The sequence below is a fragment of the Myotis myotis genome, unplaced genomic scaffold, assembly GCF_014108235.1.
Source record: "Myotis myotis isolate mMyoMyo1 unplaced genomic scaffold, mMyoMyo1.p scaffold_m19_p_11, whole genome shotgun sequence".
Lineage (NCBI taxonomy): Eukaryota > Metazoa > Chordata > Mammalia > Chiroptera > Vespertilionidae > Myotis > Myotis myotis.
The window spans coordinates 3,635,068-3,655,557 of record NW_023416315.1 but is presented as its reverse complement, the minus strand read 5'-3'; the positions used below and the strand labels follow the sequence as shown (position 1 = coordinate 3,655,557).

Sequence of the window (20,490 nt, the reverse complement as noted above, 5' to 3'; positions counted from 1 at the left end):
GCTAGAAATTATTGAAGCTGCTTTGCAGCAGGCTCGCATTTTACCTGGAAGTTTCAAAAATCTTTTACCAACAACTCTTGGGTGAAAGGGTCAATACAAACTAAAACTAAAAATTTCTTTTAAAAGTAATAATGCAAACACCACACATCAAAGGTTTTTAAGCCCTGATCCGAGGGAAATCCATGGCTTTTAACATTCCTACCAATGAAATAGAAAGAATAAAAATATATGAATTGAAGTCCTAGCTCACGGGTGTACGGAATAACGAAAATTAATTTGGGCAGCATGGGGTTTCCTGCGTGCACACTCATGGAGCGCCCAAGTGAGGGAAGTTCTCACTTTGTGCTGCTCCATGTGCATTTGAGAGGAAGGTTTATTTTATGTTTTCAAGATGTAGTTTAATATACAGTAAAAGTATATTAGCATTAAAATCACAACTGATACAAAAGGATCCATATTTGGCAATGAATTGAAAATGTCATGGTGTTGGGTGTTTTTAAAAAGCAAGGAATCGTAAAAACTAATTCTTGAATAGTTCATTTAACTTAGTAACATAACATTGATTTACCAGTCTTTTCAAATTATTTGAAGATAGAAAACAAATATTTAGGAATAGCCAAAAATGTAATTAGTGTAATCATATCCCCTACTGATTGTTTTTTTTTTCTATTTCCCATGGTTTCCAGCACATGCTTGGCACTAACTAAAGGCATTAAATAAATGATTTGGATGGATGGATGGGTGATGGATGGGTGATGGAAGGATGGATGATGGAAGGATGGATGGGCGGATAAGTGAACAGATGAATGGGAATAAATCAACCACTCAGCAGAAAGAACCAAGTCTGATCTCAAAGTCAGGAGTTTCTTTGTTACCAAGGTGATCAGAGAAATGGCCAAACGAAGTGCCATGCATATGGGGGCGGATGTTCACTCTCTTTCAACAACACCAGCAGGAGAAGCAGCAGCCACAGCAGCAACCACCGCTCACTGAAAACCTGCCGAGTGACGGAGGCTCTCTGGTTCGCCGGGACACACGGAAATGAAAAGGCTGCTGGGCCCCTCATCCGGGCGGAGAGGTGAGACCCATAAGCTGCAGCGCAGCCCGGGCCACTGTGCTAAACAGCAGGCAGGCGGCTGAGACAGAGGACACAGCGAGAGGAAGGAGGAGCCATGGGCAGGAGCACAGGGAGAGCCCCCATGGGGGAGGCAGGGCCTGAGCTGCCATCAAGAGAAGTGTCCCCAGTCATAAGCGAGGTAGTAAGGAGCATGGCCGTGGGTGGAGAGTCTGCAGGAAATACTAAGGTTACAGACGAAGAGCAAACTGTTGAAGGACGCAAATGCTCTCCTTTCTTCTTAGCATGTTCTTGTTGTGCTGGGAATGCAAATATTTTAGATTAAATGTAAAACTAAACTTCCACTGTCCACCCATCCTCAGCCTTCTAGCCACAGTAGACTGTGCCTGGCATTAGCAGCAAGCAGGGACTCTGAGGAATCGGTTCCTTTGGTAGAAAGAGTTCATGCTTCCCCCTGGCAGGCTGAGCCCGGTGGGTAGCCTGTTGGCCCAAGCACTGAAAGGTTGCAGGTTTGAGTCCTGGTCAAGGGCACGGTGCCTGGGTTGCAGGTTGGATCTCCGCCCAGGTCGGGGCTTGTGTGGGAGGCAACCAATGCATGTGTCTCTCTCACATGGATGTTTCTCCCTCTCTCCTCTCTCTCTCCTCCTCCCCCCTCCCTTCCACTCTCCCTAAAAATAAACAGGGAAAACAATATCCTCGGATGAGGATCAACAACAACAATGAAAAGTTAATGCATGTAACGTGACCCATCTAACATGAAGCTAATGATCGGAGTCTATCACACAGTCACCTGTCAGGAAAAGTAACTAAACGTAACTTCCGTTGTCGGTGACAACAGCAGTCTTCAGAGCCGCCCAGCACCCCTGATGGACAAGAAGCATTGCTGGGATGTGCTGAGCGCCGCTGTATACCAGATACTGCAGTGGATGCTCTGGGCATCACTGCTCTCGGTGCTGAAGACAGACTCTCATGAAGCAGGATGACTCTTGTTTCAGAGACAAAGAAACCCAGGCATACAGCATCTTACTCACTAATGAGAGAAGGAGCAGCAGGTCTGATTCCACATTCTTGTCCCTTTGCTACAAGATTGTGTGTATATGTGTGTGTGTGTGTGTGTGTGTGTGTGTGTGTGTAAGAAAGGTCTGTAGCTGGCAGCAAGCTTCCCCCAAATACATTCAATCAATGTGATATTCACCCTGAGGCTCGAAGATACTGTTCCAGAAGTCAATGGCCACCTTTTTTCCTTAATCAACAGCACACGCAGGTGAGTTCCTCTGGATTTTATTTGTACAAACGATTCTTTCTTCAAACTAAATTACTGTGAAAACACTTACCACAAAGGAAATTGCTAACAGAATCATTATCTACCTCAGTACAATCTAATGCTATTACCTCCAGGAAACAGAAGCCACCGAGTTACATCATAGCAATATTAGTTTAAAAGGTCACCGCATGTCAGCACGGATCGTTTTGCAGAAGTCTCCTGGGACACCATTCATCAGCAATTAGATGCTCAGAACGCCCAGCTCAGCCCATGACTCAGCAGAACTCCCTGTGCCTTGGCTCTCCGCGCCCATAGGAAGCTCGGCAAGGGGGGAGGAGAGCGGCTCTCTCTCCCAAACAGTTCTCTCTGCCTGCAGGGAAGAAGACGGAAACCAGAGGGGCCGCCTCGGCAATGCTGTATTAATACACCCCTAATCACCTACATTCATGTTTTCATACAGAGAACATACGCCCAGAAGTAAGTCTAGAAGGACCAGCTTAGTTCCACACACGCATTTAACAGAGAGGAACACAGAGATCCAGAGACAAAAGGGTTTATCTAAATCACAGAAACAGTGCGGGAGAGGCCGGGAGTAAGTGGGTGAACTATCCCACGGCTCTCAGCTGCGTGAAAGCCATCCCAGGGGACTGAGCAGGAGACGAAGGCATGAACACCAGCGATATGTTCACGCCCCCGTCTCCGTCCACTCCACCTTCTCCCTGGACCTACGTCTGCACAGTAAAGGATTCAGTAAAAACTGAGTAATTCGCGTTCTGTAATCCATCCAAATACTTGGCCAACACTTATACTTAAGGCAACGGAGCTTGAATAGTATTCAAAAATCCATAGTAGTGCTCGCTTCAGCAGCACATATACTAAAATCAGAACGATACAGAGAAGATTGGCATGGCCCCTGCGCAAGGATGACACGCAAAAATCCATAGTAAATAAGGATGCCTATGTTTTAAAAGACATGGTGAGATCTGCATATACACCCCAAAGTGCTAACTGGGCATTACAGAGCGATGACAACTGCCAAAGAGAGGTCAAACCAATGTTGATCACTGTACTATCATTTTTGTATATGGACTACTGTAGACACGATTCATGGTCTGTAACATGTGAAACATCACCAAGAGCTAGTAAATGGAAATAAAAGAAGGGAACACTGTTGTGTGGAATGAACAAAAATATGAAAATTTTCCTTTTTCCAATTTCAAATCCAAGAGGATTTTTGTAATATACGCAGGGCAAGAACAATCATTACTTCTGAGCATAAAGTACAACTATGGTAGTTTAAATACATACCCTGAACACTCAATTTTTTTAAGTTTCAAATTATTTTTGTTTATTTAACAAAAATATTCCAAGTGAGCCTGTTATGCATAGGACACTATGGGAGGCACCTGCCACTCATATTCTAGTGAAGAGAAATGGAAACTGAAGCAAACAGAATGAATGCATGAATCAGTCATAATGTACACTATAGCCAGTGGTTGGAAAAAAATATGCTCACACACACACACCCTACAAATCACACTTTCAGTTCGACCTGAACATCTCTGAACACACACAAACACAGAGGGGCAACAACTTTAAGTCATAACTATTTCATTGTGCTCCGAAGTAAACCCTTGCCCAAGGTTAACGCTCTGGCATAAATCTTCAGAAATAGGTCTTGATAACATGTAAAATATTAAAACACATACTTAAAACCACAGAGAATAAAGATGGGACCAAAAAGGCAGATTTTTTAAAAACAGAAAAATAGTTCAGTATTTTTAAAATAACTGTAAATAATCAAAATATTTAAAAAGACAGTGCTAAAACAGAAACCTGATACTGGTTTGTAGAGGAGAAAGAACTTGTATCTGGAGGGAGGTTAGATTCGAGGTACAAGACCCTTCCAGGATTTCATTTTAAGGAGAGGAAGTATCAATTATAAATTTTGAAAATATATTAAGATATTTTATATTTTAAATGTTTGTTGTATATACACACCATTAAAAAGAACAAAGGTCATATACAGTCTTATATCCACAACAGACAGACATTTGAATTTCTCTCTATTACTTTACAGGTCTTAAAATGCTATTATAATCACACAAGTATAATTATAACAGAGATAAAATTTTATGTTGCTTTGTTCCTGGGGATTATGTCTACAAGCATTTTAAATATGTTGATTTTATTGTCGTTTTGCTATGTTAGTGAGACTTTTTGTATGAGTAGACACATACTCCTTAAATAGAAAAAGATATACAACTCTCTCAGTTACATATTGGTTTTAAATTTAACATCTTTTTAGTACAGAAAATATTTTTTAAAAAACAGTTATGCACACACTAAAATCAAATTGCCCAAGATTTCAAATAACAGAATAAATGGCAATGAAACTCACTGAGGCCCTGTTTATGCCAGTCCCTGGTGGTTTCAAATTGTCTTTCATCAGTTAAACCCAACCAAGTGGAAAACCCTTGCGATTGCCTATTATATACACTGGACATTCGTAGATGATCAACAAATAAGTATTTATGCAGGGGCCATGCCCCTTTCCAATCCATTCCCCACACCGCCGTCACCCTGGTCTTCCTAAAATGACAATTTCATCAAGTCGTGCCCCTTCTGAAGATCATAAATGGCCCTCGTCTACCCCAGGGTCACATCCAAGCTCCTTAAAATGACTTTGGAGTCCGCTCACCCTGGCTGCCCACACAGCCTCCCTTCTCCCCACTCCATCTGACCAATGCTGAATTGTATCTGAGTCCACACCACACTCAGTTCCCGAGCACTAACTGTTCGGGGGGGGGGGGGGGACGAGTTAGGTGAAAAATGGATTATGCATTTTCCATCATGACATTTAATATTCTTAGGTTAGATGGCCACTGTAAGAAATGCTAGTACAACACGAACTGATGAGGAAATCATAAACCTAACTTTTCCAACCACAGTCTTGTATGGATTTTGATGTAAAACTAAAAAGCTTCCTGACAGTGGTTTTTGGCCAATGCACTGCTGCCTCTGCTCTGGGGGGAACGTCTGCATGGACACCTTACGTCAAATGAATGAGGATGTGCCTATTTCTCTCACACTCACTGTAGATAACTCCCAATTCAAAAAGATAACCAGCAAAGGGAGCAATTCATCACCAAGATCACTGTGTCACCAGTGCTGCTTCCATTCTGATGCCAAAAAATAATAAAAATAAAAACTCTATTATTTCTGACAGATGTAAATTTCAAATGGGCATTACAGATAAAAACGGCTAAATGAACCTCTATAGTAAACTAAAGGCCCAGTGCATGACATTTGTGCACTGGGGGTGAGGGAGGGTGCCATCAGCCCGGCCTACGCCCTTTAGGGAGCCCTTGGGGCATGTCCAACTGACGGCTTGGGCCCGCTCCCCATGGACATCCTTAGTCAGTTGGACATCCTTAGTGCTGCTGCAGAGACAGGAGAGGCTCCCACCACCACTGCTGCGCTCACCAGCTATCAGCCCGGCTTGTGGCTGAGTGGTGCTCCCCCTGTGGGAGCACACTGACCACCAGGGGGCAGCTCCTGTGTTGAGCATCTGCCCCCTGGTGGTCAGTGCACATTATAGCGACCTGTCGTTCCACCGTTCGATCGATTTGCATATTATCCTTTTATTATATAGGATGAGGCTGCAGAAAGAAAGGAGCCCACTTGCTGTTCTTTATCATTATCTAATTATGTCATCATTATGTTTAATGTTAGCCCATATTTTTGATCCCATGTTAGCCCACGTCCATCTCAATCCCATCCATGTTGCACCCTGTAGCCAGTGAGCCGCACCTCAGACTTCCGGCCTGTGTGTTTCCGACAGCAGCCCCTGTCCACACTGCACCTCAAGGTAGCCCATTTGATTCAATCAGACAAAACTGAATCTGTCAGGCTGGCATTTCTCAGGGGAATGGTGTTCACCTGCTTCCAGGTGGCACCTGGCTGAGTTGCTCCTTTCTCAGCATCAGTTTTAGTAGCATTCTGTTTCTCATTAGGTGACATGTCTAACACCAAGACTCATGAGTAAAAGGCAGATTGGCAGTCCATCAGCAGGATGTTGGAACCCTGGGCACATGATTTAACTCACACATTTCCATCAATACCCCTCCCCCACCCCCTTCTCCTGAAAACATCTGAAATGTCAAATGCAGCTGCCCACACAGGGTCCTCGGGCAGGACCTGGGCAGTCAGAGGGCACAGGTGGATGAGTGATGGGAGTGGCGAGAACAGAGACTAATTAGGGAGGATGTGAAGTTAATTAAGGAAAGAGCTTTATTTTTATGAGCAACGGAGATATGGGGCTAGACCAGTGGTCGGCAAACTGTGGGTCGGCAAACCGCGGCTCGCGAGCCACATGCGGCAATGTTGTCCCTTGAGTGTGGCTCTTCCACAAAATACCAACCTCTGTGCGTGGGCCATGAAGTTTCAATCGCACTGTACATGTACCCGCACGTGGTATTTTGTGGAAGAGCCACACTCAGGGGGCCAAAGAGCCACATGTGGCTCACGAGCCGCGGTTTGCCAACCACGGGACTAGACTCTCTCTGATACAAAAAATAAATATGTCTGATAAAACTCTAAATTCTCATTTATAAATACGAACACAAAAATTCCCAATAAAATCTTTACAACCAATTGCATAATGAAAAATATCCCCCCCCCCCCCAGGATTTGTCACAGGATTCCAAGATGGGCAAATGTAAAATATCCGCTTATGCAACAGATAAATGCCAAAACATACCCATTGCTATCTCTATTGATACCTAATATCAAAGGCTAAAGGACTTAATAGCTAATAACCTCTACTTTAAGATAAACACTTAATAATGAAAGAAAGAAAGAGAGAGAGAGAGAGGAAGGAGGGAGGGACGGGGGGGGGGGGTAAGGAGGAAGAAAGAAGAAAGAAACCAAAAAATCCCACTGAGAACTGGCAACGAATTGTAATTATAATTGTAATTATAATTCGATCTAGCCCAGTGATGGCGAACCTATGACACGCATGTCAGAGGTGACACGCGAACTCATTTTTTCGGTTGATTTTTCTTTGTTAAATGGCATTTAAATAGATAAAATAAATATCACAAATATAAGTCTTTGTTTTACTGTGGTTGCAAAGAGGAACACCTCTTTTCATTCCCTACGAGGAGCCCAGAGCAAACACTCCATTTAGCGGCAGAGCAGACAGTTCCCATGAAGTTGAGAGAAAGGGGGTGCATGCTTCAGGCAAAGGGCGAAGGAGAAAGGAGAAGTGTGAGGTCTTGCACATGCCTCCCCAGAAAGACCAATTCGGCTCCTGCAAGGGCAGCAGAATGAACAAGAGCATTCAGAAATGTGGCCAGAATCAAGATCAGCATTAATCACTTCTCCGCACACAGAAATCAGCGACTGCAACTTTTATTGGGAAAAGAAACCTTTTGAGGGGTCGCAATAAAATTCTATGGAACAAGTAGGAATAAATCCAACAAGAAGTGTGCAAAGTTTATATGAAGAAAACTACAAAATTTTATAATGCCTTATTTGATATCGAGTCCAGCATGTTCGCATTTTTTTTAAATATGGTTTTTTTATTGATGTCAGAGAGGAAGGGAGAGGGAGAGAGAGATAGAAACACCAACGATGAGAGAGAATCATTGATCGGCTGCCTCCTGCACGCCCCACACTGGGGATCGAGCCTGCAACTCAGGCATGTTCCCTGACAGGGAATTGAACCGTGACTTCCTGGTTCATAGGTTGACACTCAACCACTGAGCCACACCGGCTGGGCAGCATGTTAACTTTTTAATGTAGGATTGAAATTGTCCAGGAGAGTTCTCATATAAGCAATACTACTTATGACTAAACTAGGTAACTTTCTAGATTAGCTGGGTTAAAAATCCTGGTTTCAAACAAAAGGAGAGAAAGATTTGACATTTTCCCAGATACTTTGCTTGTAAGAGTTTGAAAGCCTGTTGTAAAAACCAGGTGACCACCAACTGGCCCAGGACCTCTTAATCTGATCCGCCAACTCACGCTCGCCCTGCAACTGACCACCGGCCCTTCCAGGGGATGTGGACAGACTGGCCCATCGTGCTGTTTAAAGTTTTTTTGCTAAATACTCACATCTGTGTTTTTCTACTCAATAACTGGCAAGTTACACAGGCCATTGAAAATCTTTTTTTTTAAATACCATGCAGCAACAATCCCTTGGAGGCAGCAACTTTCGATGGTGCTTAAACAATGAATTTTTCCCCAACAATAACAGTTTTCTTTAAATTCATTTACAAAACCTCGCCACACAGCAGGAGGCATAATTTCCTGGTAAGCAACTATAAAGTAGAATCAACTATCCTCAAATGGCTCTGGGAGGAAGTCAGCCATAGCGGATTAAGAGGACCATAAACGCAGTTAGAAACATGCCCATTTCCATAGCCCCCTAACCATGTTTAACGGCCCCATTAAAAATCCTAACCGCATTCCCTTCGCTGCTGGTCTGTGCTTTTACAACTCAGAATAGTGTCAACTAAATTAACTTGTTTTAGCTGAATGTTGCACTTGATTTTTTAATTTACATTACTGGTAACATTCCCCAGCTCGAGACATCATGTCTACATATTTTTATTAAACAAATTAATGCAATTAGCTCTGTCAAGCTGATTTTTACGAGGCGGGCGATGTGTTGGGGGGAAGGCATGCTTAGCCTTCAGCACATGAGCCATCGTAAAGAGTGGATGGAAAGTAAAGTGCTGACGGCCCTCTCTGCACCTTTCACCATCTGGAACGCACTCACCCTCCAGGGAACTAGGAAACTGGAGGTGCAGGAAGGTGCTGGCCAGGGTTGCGACTGCGGCTGTGCGACTCCTCCATCACCACCCCAGCCACCACCTCCCTGACCTCAGAGCCACTAGCCCCTAGCTTCTCCCCCTTGGGCCACCCTGGTCCTGGGGACACCCTACCTCACCCCCAACACTCACTCCCCACCTGGCTGTCACCCACTCCCCTTGCAGATTCAAGGGCAAAACCACATGGTTTGTTTTCGCTTCACCCTCTGGCTGCCTCGTTCCCGGAATGAACGACTTGCTGGTGAGCCCCAGGATGTCCACCCGGGGCCTCCTTCCTGGGCCCCCCTGGACCGTGACCCCTACACCCCCGCTTTGGACGCGCCCGCCACCGCCCTCTGCTCCCTGTCCCTCAAAGACCGGACACCACCGGGAAGTAAAGGGAAGGAACTTGCTCCACCAACTACTTGGGCAACTCCCAAGCATTAATGAAAGCTCCTCTTCGTGCACAAACCAGAGAACCGTCTCCCTCAGCAGCAGGCACACGAGAGAAACGTGAGTGACTCTGACCCCCCCGGGAAAATCACAAAGCCTGAAACCATCTCGGTGTGCTCCGGAGCACAATACCCTTGGGTTCCACGCGCCCAGGCTCTGAGTTAGACGCCAAAAGCACCTACTCCAGGCGGCCAAGTGGCACTGACCTAGCCCAGTGACGGCGAACCTATGACACGCGTGTCAGAGGCGACACGCAAACTCATTTTTTGGTTGATTTTTCTTTGTTAAATGGCATTTAAATATATAAAATAAATATCACAAATATAAGTCTTTGTTTTACTATGGTTTCAAATATCAAAAAAATTCTATATGTGACACGGCACCAGAGTTGTTAGGTTTTTTCAAAATGCTGACACGCCGAGCTCAGAAGGTTCGCCATCGCTGCTCTAGCCTGACATGTTCCCACCACACAGTCTCCCTGGAGGGCTCACTCGGCCAGTTCTCTGATGACACCCGCACCCTCCCCCACTTCCACCCGAGACGGAAGGAGGCTGAGACTTCTACACGTTCACAGGAAAGTGAAGTCTGCCTGTGCTGGGGGCCGGCTCATCCTAGCTGCTGCCCCAGGCTCCTGTCGGAGCCACGGGAGGGGCTGGGAACTGGAAGAAAGGGACCGCTTCGAAGGGACGAAGGCTCAGATGGAGGAGGATGGAAATCATGAGGCCAAAGCGAGGAGCAGGCGCTGTGATTTAATTACCCAGCGATCACCGCCGTCAGCTTTTGCTTCGTTGCACTTCAGCCCTTTCTCTGTGTACCGACCGGTCCCCCCACTTGTGCCAGCAGCATTCTTTAGGGCAGGCCTCGCGAGAAAGTTTGACCGCTAAGCTGGAGAGCTAGCGGGCACTCCCTGCACATCCTGACAGTGAGCGAGACTCTGGCACAAGAGCTTGCCAAGCAGAGGGAGTCAGAGTTAATGCAGTGAGGTGGGGCCAGGCCGGGCCCTTTGTAAAAAAAGGCTCAGTGGTTGAGCATCAACCTATGAACCAGGAGGTCATGATTCAATTCCTGGTCAAGGCACATGCCTGGGTTGTGGGTTCAATCCCCAGTGGGGGGCCATGCAGGAGACAGTCAATATAAAAATACTGATTCTGAGAGGAAGGGAGAGGGAGAGAGAGATAGAAACATCAGTGGTGAGAGAGAATCACCCATCAGCTGCACACCCCCTACCATGGATGGGGATCAAGCCTGCAACCGGGGCATGTGCCCTGACCTGGAATCAAACCAGCAACCTTTCAGCACACGGAACCCACTGAGCCACACCTGCCAGGGTACCTCTGCTGTTTTTACTTGCACAGCCAGGAGGAATCTGATGTTTCTGCAGCACAGACCGTAACGTCCAATCCCTACTCTAATGAACGCCAAAGGCCAGGACCAGGCATCCACTGCACGGGTGTGAGTGGTGGCAGAGATGATACAGTCCTGCACGCAACTCTCGGGAGGGGCCTCCTAATCCTCCAGGTCCCTACGAGGCCCCCACTGTCCTTTCCTGGTGGCCACCTCTTGCAAGGAGCAGCTCCTTCTCCCAACAGAAACATGCTCATTGCACGTAGCAAGAACCACAGTCCTATTGTAGCTGAGCTATTGTACATTTTCACCTCTGATCATAGGTGAGTGCTCACTCTCACTGATAAAGAGCCCAGCAAGCATTTACTACAGGAATGAACAGGAGGGTACAAATGAAAGAGAAAGAGGGAGGGAGGCTGGAAAGAACTGAATAAAATGAAAGAAACCTAGATTATTTTTAAAGATTTAGGGGACAAATATTTTCCTGAAGTTCAGAATTCTTCGGTATCATTACAATCACTTTAGCAAATAATATGTTTGAATTTCTTTTCTGTTGAAATTCCTGAATGAGGAAAACAGTGGCCCACAATCGGCATCTGAGTGAGACTGACATTCTGCTACACCCCATCATGTTACTGAGATGTTTTCAGGTTCGGGTTATAATTTTGTCATAAGCATAATTATACTCCTAAAAGTTAAGGGGAAAGTCTTCCATAAAACATGAAGCTAAAATCAAGTGCAGACAGCAAATGAGGCGGATGCAAAGCCGCACCCGCCTTTCACTGTGCGCCACGCAAATCAGGAAGGCGGACAAGGCTGGTTCTCATGGCCTGAACCCCTCGGTTCTGTAAGGTCTCCCCGTCCCAAGGTCATGTCTGTGTGAGGGCAGACTGTCTCCAGGCACTTCAACCAAAGCAACATACGGCAGCAGACGGAATGCAGAAGCAGGGGGAGCGCAGCCCTGTCTAGGAAGCCAGACGTTAAAGAGACACAAGAACGCAAGACTGCACCCCCCTTCTTACTAAATACTTTGGTTTGGGAAATATTGTTTTCACAAACAAAAAAATATTTATATTAATATATAATGGGCTTATTCTTAAATGAGTTAACAAATATGTTGTTTTAATTTTCCAAGTTTTAATTTCTAATAAGCTAACTTTTGATAAAACTAACCCTCATAAACAAAACCTCTCTGGGGTCCTCAATTTTTAAGAGTTTGAATAAACTATAAACTAATTAGCAAAATCCTATAATACTGCCAGTTACATTTTAATACTGAATTAAAATGTAACTAACTTTCTACAAGTATAAAGTGCTAGGCAGCCTTCTGAACTGCCGGGGGAGAGAGAACCTGATATTGGACACATGGGTTTAAATACCAGTTTCGCAATGTATTAGCCGTGTGGGTCTCTATTATTCTCACACCAGTATGACAAACTCAACTGTTGGCCTAGCAAAACTAAAATTATTGCATGTCGCCAGCATTCTCCAACATTTAATTACCCAAGATGATTCAGAGTGATTTTTATATAATTATATACATGAACTAATTCAATTTATCTGGGGATATATTTCAAAGCCAACTCACAGTTCAGTTATGTATGCTACTAGGCCGGGTGCATGGATTCGTGCACGGGTGGGGGTCCCTCAGCCTGGCCTGCACCCTCTCGCAATCCGGGACCCCTGAGGGATGTAGCAGAGCTGAAGCAGCAGGCAGCCAGGGAAAAGCCTGAGCCAGGGCCGGGCGCCACACCACCACTCGTCCCGGACCCACTGCTCCTGCTGCCGCTGCGGCACGGTACCACTGCCACAGAGGTGGGAGAGGCTCCCGCCACTGCAGCTGCACTCACCAGCCATGATCCCGGCTTCTGGCTAAGCGGTGCTCCCACTGTGGGAGTGCACTGACCACCAGGGGGCAGCTCCTGCATTGAGCATCTGCCCCCTGGTGGTCAGTGTGAGTCATAGCAACTGGTTGACCGGTTGTTCCAGTTGAAGGGTCACTTAGGCTTTTATATATATAGATAGTAGCCACTGCAGCATAACTGGGTATGGCTGAAGTCATCACAAAATGTGCCCTGAAAGATGTGTCTTGTTTTATAGAGTCGCCACAAAATGCTTGTTCACCTGCCTGCACCGACGCAGAGTTCTCTGGAGCACCATGGTGTTGCCTAGGTTACCCCTACTTTCAGCAAAGGACCAGTCCTCTAAGAGAGCAGCTGGGACACTCATCTGAGGGCAGAAACTCAATGACATCATAGCCTGTCTGTATTAATTTGACGACCTCAGGTTGAATGGACACTCCATCCTTTCACAGCTCTTAGTATCTTAAACTCTATTTTCCTCTCTAGTCTCATCTCTCTGGCTACACACACACACACCCACACACACAACAGGGCAATGTTTATTTTCTTTGTGTCCCCACAGAACGTATAATTTTATATTCAAATAATGTCTTCCTGAATAGACAATAAAATTAACAGCATAAAGCAGGTGATGAATACAGAATCAGACTGAATAAAATAAAATTTAATTCTTAACCATGAAAACTATAACAGCTCTTACATCTGGCATACTTGCTTCTCCTGTGCTCTTATACTTCGGCTGTTTTTATGTCATCTAATAGTTCTCATGTTTGTTTATTTTTTTAATATCTACCTCAATTCCTCTTTTGCAAATAGGCAGAGTATAAGTACTTATACAGAACATGGCTATGCAACTTTGGTGAAAGGACATAGTTTCTTTATACACACACACACACACAGACATACACACACACACTAGGACCCCAGTGTACAAATTTGTGCACCTTGAAAGGAACTGTGGGCTGAGGCTGAGGTAGGCACAGGGGAGGGTCTCAGGCCATCTTCCGCGCCCCCACCAGGCCCCTCCCACCATGGACCCCAGTCCCCTGTCAGCCAGCAGCCCCACTCCCACCACTGCCACTCCCACACACTGACGGCGCCGGCCCCATTTGCACCCACTGACGGCATGGAGTGATTGGGACTGGTGCCAGCTACAGGTACAAGTGGGGCCAGTGCTGGCAGTGGGTGCGAGCAGCAGCTCCGACACCGGCAGCAGGTCCGAGCGGGGCTGACGCCTGCAGCAGGTGTGAGCAGCAGGTGTGAGCACCGGGTGGAACCACGGCATGCGGGAGCAAAGAATTTTCAGTAACCACCAGAGGCTTGCCCCAATGACAGCAACTGACGCCCCACCTTGGTCTGGCGCCCCTGCTCACCTGCTCCACCATCCCGCCCCAACCAACGCCCGCCATGTTCTGCACACGCCCCCTGGTGGTCAGCGCACGTCATAGTGACTGGTTGTTCTGTTGTTCCAATTATTCCACCATTCAGTCTATTTGCATATTAGCCTTTTATTATATAGGGCTAGTGGCCTGGTGCATGAATTCATGCACATGAAAAGGAAATTAATTAGAGGAAATATTTTAATATTGCTATTTGCCTTTCTCTATAATAGAAGTGTCAACCAAATCCAAGATCAACAATGACAGATCAAAACACATGTGTGGTTGGCGCCAGCAGGAGCTTTATATGTACTGCAGATGCATGAGTCAACTTATCCTTTTATAGATATAGAATAAACTTGCTTAATAAGACCTGCTTTCTGATTAGCTATACTTTTTACAGCCCAGTGAAGCACCCCAACTTCTCTTTCAGGTAATTGTCAGCAACACAGCAATACATATCAACACAAAGCAGATTATTATTATAGATCATGCAGGGAGAACAAAGGGTAAAATATTTCACTGCAGCAGTGTTCGATTATATTCTGTGCAGTGACAAAACCTGAAGTCAATTTCAAGGTCCACCATGTCTTACTTCTTTTCAGTCAGGTCAAGTTTCTAAGCTTTCTAAATCTCCATTTTCTGGCTAATGAAAAGAAAATAGGATTCCACCGAGTCTCCTATCTACCTACCCCAGGACTTCTGTGAGGATCAAATGAGATGAGGTATGGGAAAACGCTTCACAGACATTTGGTTATAGTGTGAAATGTTCCCACCTACGTATAAAGCAAGTCGTATTCCTGGGCTGAAGAAACTGCAAGGACGCTAGTTGCTAGGGAGAGGAAGCTGGGCGTTGCTATGTGACATCATTACCCAGATGGACACTTAGCATATTAGCCTTTTATATAGATATAGATATAGATATAGATATAGATATAGATATAGATATAGATATAGATATATAGATGTATAGATATATAGATATATAGATATAGATAGATATTTTTATTGATTTCAGAGAGGAAGGGACAGGGAGAGATATATAGAAACATCCATGATGAGAGAGAGACTCATTGATCAGCTGCCTCCTGCATGCACCCTACTGGGGATTGAGCCCGCAAACCCAGCATGTACCCTGACCAGGAATCGAATGGTAACCTCCTGATTCACAGGTCGACAATCAACCATTGTGCCATACCAGCCCCCCCGAATAATTATGACCTTGTAATTATGACCCTGAGTAACAGTTTCTTTATATTAATGAAATCATAAGTAGGTCATGTTAGCTCAGTGGTATTAAATTAGGGATGCGTGTGGAATATTTTGTATAAACTATAAGCATTTTCTACATAGTGATTATTTTTATTAAAATAACATCCAATATAGCAAAAATTCGAGTGGTTAGAGCTTTAACCTATCAGGAAATGCCTAAAGAAGGTAAATATTAAATGAGAGGGTCCTAGCCCTTCGGCTGCTGAGCCTGTATATTTAATTCAGCATAACGTTCACATCCTGGGGCGGCCTTTGCGAGCCCCCAGTCCCGTAGCTTCCGGAGGTGAGGAAAAGTCAGGGATCATTTGAAATCGTGCGGCTTCTGAAACACAACCTGGTGTCATGCATGTTTTATTTATTGAAAATATTTTCGCGTTATCCTTTTCCACAATCCCGCATCCCTGTGCCCTATGTCACCTGCTGTGACAGGTGTCATTACTAATCCCGCCCATTTCAGTCCACACAGCCCCGCTGCGTGACGTCCTACAGCACGAGACTCCGAGGGCTGTTCCCACAAGCCCAGCCAGGACTATAAACAAGGCGGAGAGAACGAAAATGTCACGGGTGTGAAGGGTGCCCCTCAACGGGCGTCAGGGAAGCTCAATAAATAACCCGTTTGCGGGACACACTCAGCCACGGGTCCGCACCCACAATTCATCAGCGTGCAGAGCGGCGAGCCCGCCCCCGCGGGCCGGGTTTCCACGCCACTCCTCACCCGGAGAATCACGGCCCCTCGGAGACACGGCGATGCCAGGCTGGGCACAGAGGTGTGAGATGAGCGGGGACCTCACTACCCCAGAAAGGCAGGCAGGCGCGGTGAGAAGGCACATCCCGGCTCAGGGCAGGAGTGGCTGGGAGAACAGGACTCCAACACAGCTAGAAGGAAGCGGGGCAGGGGAGGGGCAGGGGGCAGAGGCTGGAGCTGACGGCAGAAGCAGCGTCGCTGAGGGCGCCATCACCATGCAGCGGCCACAAGACAGCTGGTGCAGGCGGGAATGATCAGCAGCTGCTGAAGCCACAGGAGAAACGCCAGGCAGGCGCAGGCTGCACCTCTCCCGATGCCTCCCCAGGGACTGCTCCCCTGGAACAACGGGGGAGACTGGACAGCACCTGGGCCAGGGGACAGGGAGTGCTCCCGGTGAGCCAGTGGTCTCAGTCTCCAGCACCAGCGAGCCCCACACTTGAAAATACTGAGGGTGCTGTTCCGAAAAGGCGGACTCCACTTGAGACACCGAGGCTCCGGGTCGTGTGACCACTGAGGGGTGGATGAAGTGGCCATGTGTCGCCGTGGGGCCGCCCGGCATCCAGCCCCGCTCTCCATCACCCCGACTGCCTCCAGGGGAATGTCCTCCTCCACGGGGGGCCCCGGTGTAGGCACACACCCGAAGGCTCGCTCTCCGACTGCACACCAGAGCCGTCCCTCGCAGGCTGCTTCCAGAAACCTCCTGCTCGCTCCCTGCTCCAGGCTGGAGAGCACAGGAGCCAGGCCCAGCCCATTAGACAGAGTCTCGCGGGAATTCATGCACGAGCCCAAGGTGTGGTTAGACTTGACTCATGTCAGCACAGGGCCTGGCCATGTTTGTTCCCTGTTCCTGAGACCTGCGGACCTGCCTGGTTCTTCTCTATTCCAAGCACAACTCTGCAGGCCTTCCCATCACAGGAGCCCTCCTATCGCGGCCCCCCCATCCCCCCCGCTCCCCTCCCCCCCCACCCCTGTCCCTGTGACACACTCCCCAAACCCCTCCCATCCCAGACACCTCTCATAAACTCCCTTCTTGCCTTTCAGTCAGAGCCTGTTTTCTTTCCCAGCAACAGCAACAACACAGGTGACAGCTGTATGGGAGGAAATATCTATCATAATAAAATCATAATATGCTAATTAGACCAGACAGCCAAACGACCTTCCGGACGACCTTCCAGATGAAGCTGGGGCTGCGAGGGCCAAGCCCCTTGCACGAATTTCATGCATTGGGCCTCTGGTAAAGACATAAGGGGGTAGCCTGGTTTCCTTGTATTTAGCATTTCTTCCATGACTTTCCCTTCTCTGTTGGTTTGATGTTATGGTGATCACACAGGTGGAGAACTGAAGTGCTGAGATGCGTGCGGCTCCCACAGCTGCGTTCGGCCTGAAGGCAGCTCAGGCCGCTGTTCCATCTTCCTCCTTCCTCGCCTCTGAGGAGGTGGCTCACACGGCAAGGTCTCTTGCACTCCTAACATATCATGTCTTGTAGAGAGGAGATTCTTAATGATGATACCAGTAACATACGCCTTCTTTCAAGAAATGAACACATGGATGAGTGTTGAATTTAGTGTTTCCCGTTCTCCTTTAATATTGCTGTTCATACACATCAGATGGCATGGTGGTTCCTAGCATGACAGACAAACAGACACCAAATGCCTTCACACAGTGTCCCTCAGGAAGTGACACAACTGTCTCAGAGGATGTATCCCCAAGAAAAAGTTTAGAATTTATTATTCAGTAAACTCCATTATATTTATCAGATCCGCAGGCAAAGCAATGCGTCTTCTACACATTTTTACATGTTCTGATATCACATCTTCCTGAAATGTGCTTTTCTTCATGTTTCTGAATGTGGTATAAATATCAGCCTTACATACAAGTTTCAAGTCCCAGAGAACAAATCGTTTCTTTTAAAATTCATTGATGAGTTTGGTAGACATGACAATGGATTGGTGCACTCACTCCGGAATATACCCACAGCAACATGAGGGGTTCAATTTTCCTACAAGATCTAAAGTTACTAGTGGGGAAGTCGGCCAAAATTCTTTCAACTGGCATTACCCATCCATTGGCGAGAATCTAAATAGCCGACAGGAGGTCATGTCAGGAGGCTAGAGGAGTTTTCATATTGAAACCAAGACAGCCACAGAAGACTACTCTGAATTATTTAAAAATGAAAAAGCAGCCCTGGCCAGTTTGCCTCAGGAAATAGAGTGTGAGCCTGTGGACTGAAGGTTACTGGGTTCGATTCTGGTCAAGGGCACATACCTAGGTTTCAGGCTTGATCCCTGGCCCTGGTCAAGGTGTGTGTAGGAGGCAACCAATCGATGTGTCTCTCTCACATCGATGTTTCTCTCTGTCTCTCCCTCTCCCTGCCACTTTCTCTAAAAAATCCATGGAAAAATATCCTCGGGTGATGATTAACAACAACAAAACGAAAAAGCAAAGCCACCCTCAAAAAGCTATTCAAACCAAAGAGATGAATAACCATGAATTCAGATCTCCAACAAGAGCGATTCAATATGCACATGGACCAAGCCCTCACGTATTTAAAATGGCATGAAAATGAACAAATAAAATGCTATGAGATGCTGTCCCTCTTGAAAGCTCTGTTGCCTTGGACCTGAGCTGTGCACACTGTTTGTCACTAACACTCCACACAGGAAGTGCCCTCCACCATGTCAGTCACTGTGCTAAATCCTGGGGTAGCGGAGAGGAGTAAGAATTGGTTTCTGGCTGTAGGCGCACAGAGCCATGAAACCAACTCAAGATAATGTGGTGCCTGCTGGAAAAGACACGGAATCTAGACTATCCGCCAAAGGAGCAATGACTTCTGTTCGGGGGCAGAGGAAAAGCTAGAGAGAAGAGGCGACATATGAAAACAGTATAAAAACATTAAAACTATGAATACTAAAACTCGCACCTGGAACGTCACAGCCAGTCACGCCTGAGTTGAAACGCCCTGGCCATGTGACGGGTGCCGGCTGCTGGGACCCTGGCATCGGCCCTGGTCCTGCCACTCCCCGTTGTCATGTCAGGCCTCACACTCCTAGTCCGTCAGGACCCACAGTCAGGCTTCCGGCTCTTCCATGTCCCCCTGGTTCTGGCGCAGGTCTGTGTTTTACATCAACTTACACAAACCCCCACCTCTGCTGGATGCCTCGTTTAGCAAGTACTTCTAGATGACCTGCTCTGTGCCGGGCACTGTTCTGGGCACACGGGATGTATTAGTGAACAAAACAGGCCACAATCTCATGGAAATTACACCAAAAATATTTACTCACAAGCTTTTAGAAGGCTTTGTTGTCTCCTTGTGCAACATGTTGCCCTGTGAGGCTGACCGTGTAGTTAAAATAGCACCGAGGAATCTAAAATCACCATGAACGCTGACACACACACACACACACAGGAGCTGAGGGGAAGTGTGGGCACTGCTCTCCATTCGCGCTGACTCAGCCAGGCCCTCAGAGCCCGCCTGCCTCCCTCCTTGAAACCACGGCATAGCTTCCTGAGAGCTAGAATATAACCGAGTTTTATTTAAAGATAAGCAAAACCTTTCCGTGGGAAGAAAATACAAACACTGACAGAAACTATGCTTGTGAGCCCTGGGATGCCTCTACAGCAGCCCTGTGGGCCTCTTCTAATTTCTGTAATAGCTTTTCATACGAAATATGCATTTATTTTCAAGTCAATAATAATTTTCAAAAAGTAATTGCTTTTCAAATTATTACCAAAATGGGTTCCATTGTTCACACCATAGTTTTCAGAATCAAACACCTATAATCATTTTAATGAGCATGTTTTCTATCTTTATCTTTTATTTTAGAGCTCTAAAAAATTCAGTCATTCTTTGGGAAGTGTTAAAAAAAAAAGGTGTAAACATTCATTGTATTTTCCTAAATGAGCTGAAAATACATGTCCCTAACAAAACGTGCACGCAAATGTTTATACCGATGGTACTCATAATCGCCAAAACTTAGAAGCAGCTAAGATTCCCTTCAGCAGGTGATGGATAAGTAAACTGCGGTCCATCCAGACAGTGGAATGTTATCAGCACTAAGAAGACATGAGCTCTGAAGCCAGGGAAAGACAAGGAGGAACCCTAATGCATATGACTAAGGGGAGGAAGCCATGCAGGAAGGCTGCCTGCTGTATGCGCCCAGCCGCATGACCTTCTGGGAAAGGCACAGCTATGGAGACAGTGAAAGCTCAGGAGTTGGCAGGGATCTAAGAGGTGGAGGATGAGCCGGCGGAGCACAGGGGATGTTTAGGGCAGTGTTG

General features: G+C 46.4%; 1 protein-coding gene and 1 pseudogene across 6 annotated transcripts in view; one reads left to right on the top strand and one right to left on the bottom strand.

The window, feature by feature from the left end:
- The window catches only part of IMMP2L (inner mitochondrial membrane peptidase subunit 2), a 493,454-nt gene that overhangs the window by 365,785 nt on the left and 107,179 nt on the right, over positions 1-20,490 (bottom strand). The window lies entirely within an intron of this gene.
- On the top strand, positions 3,191-3,304 carry LOC118666646 (annotated as a pseudogene).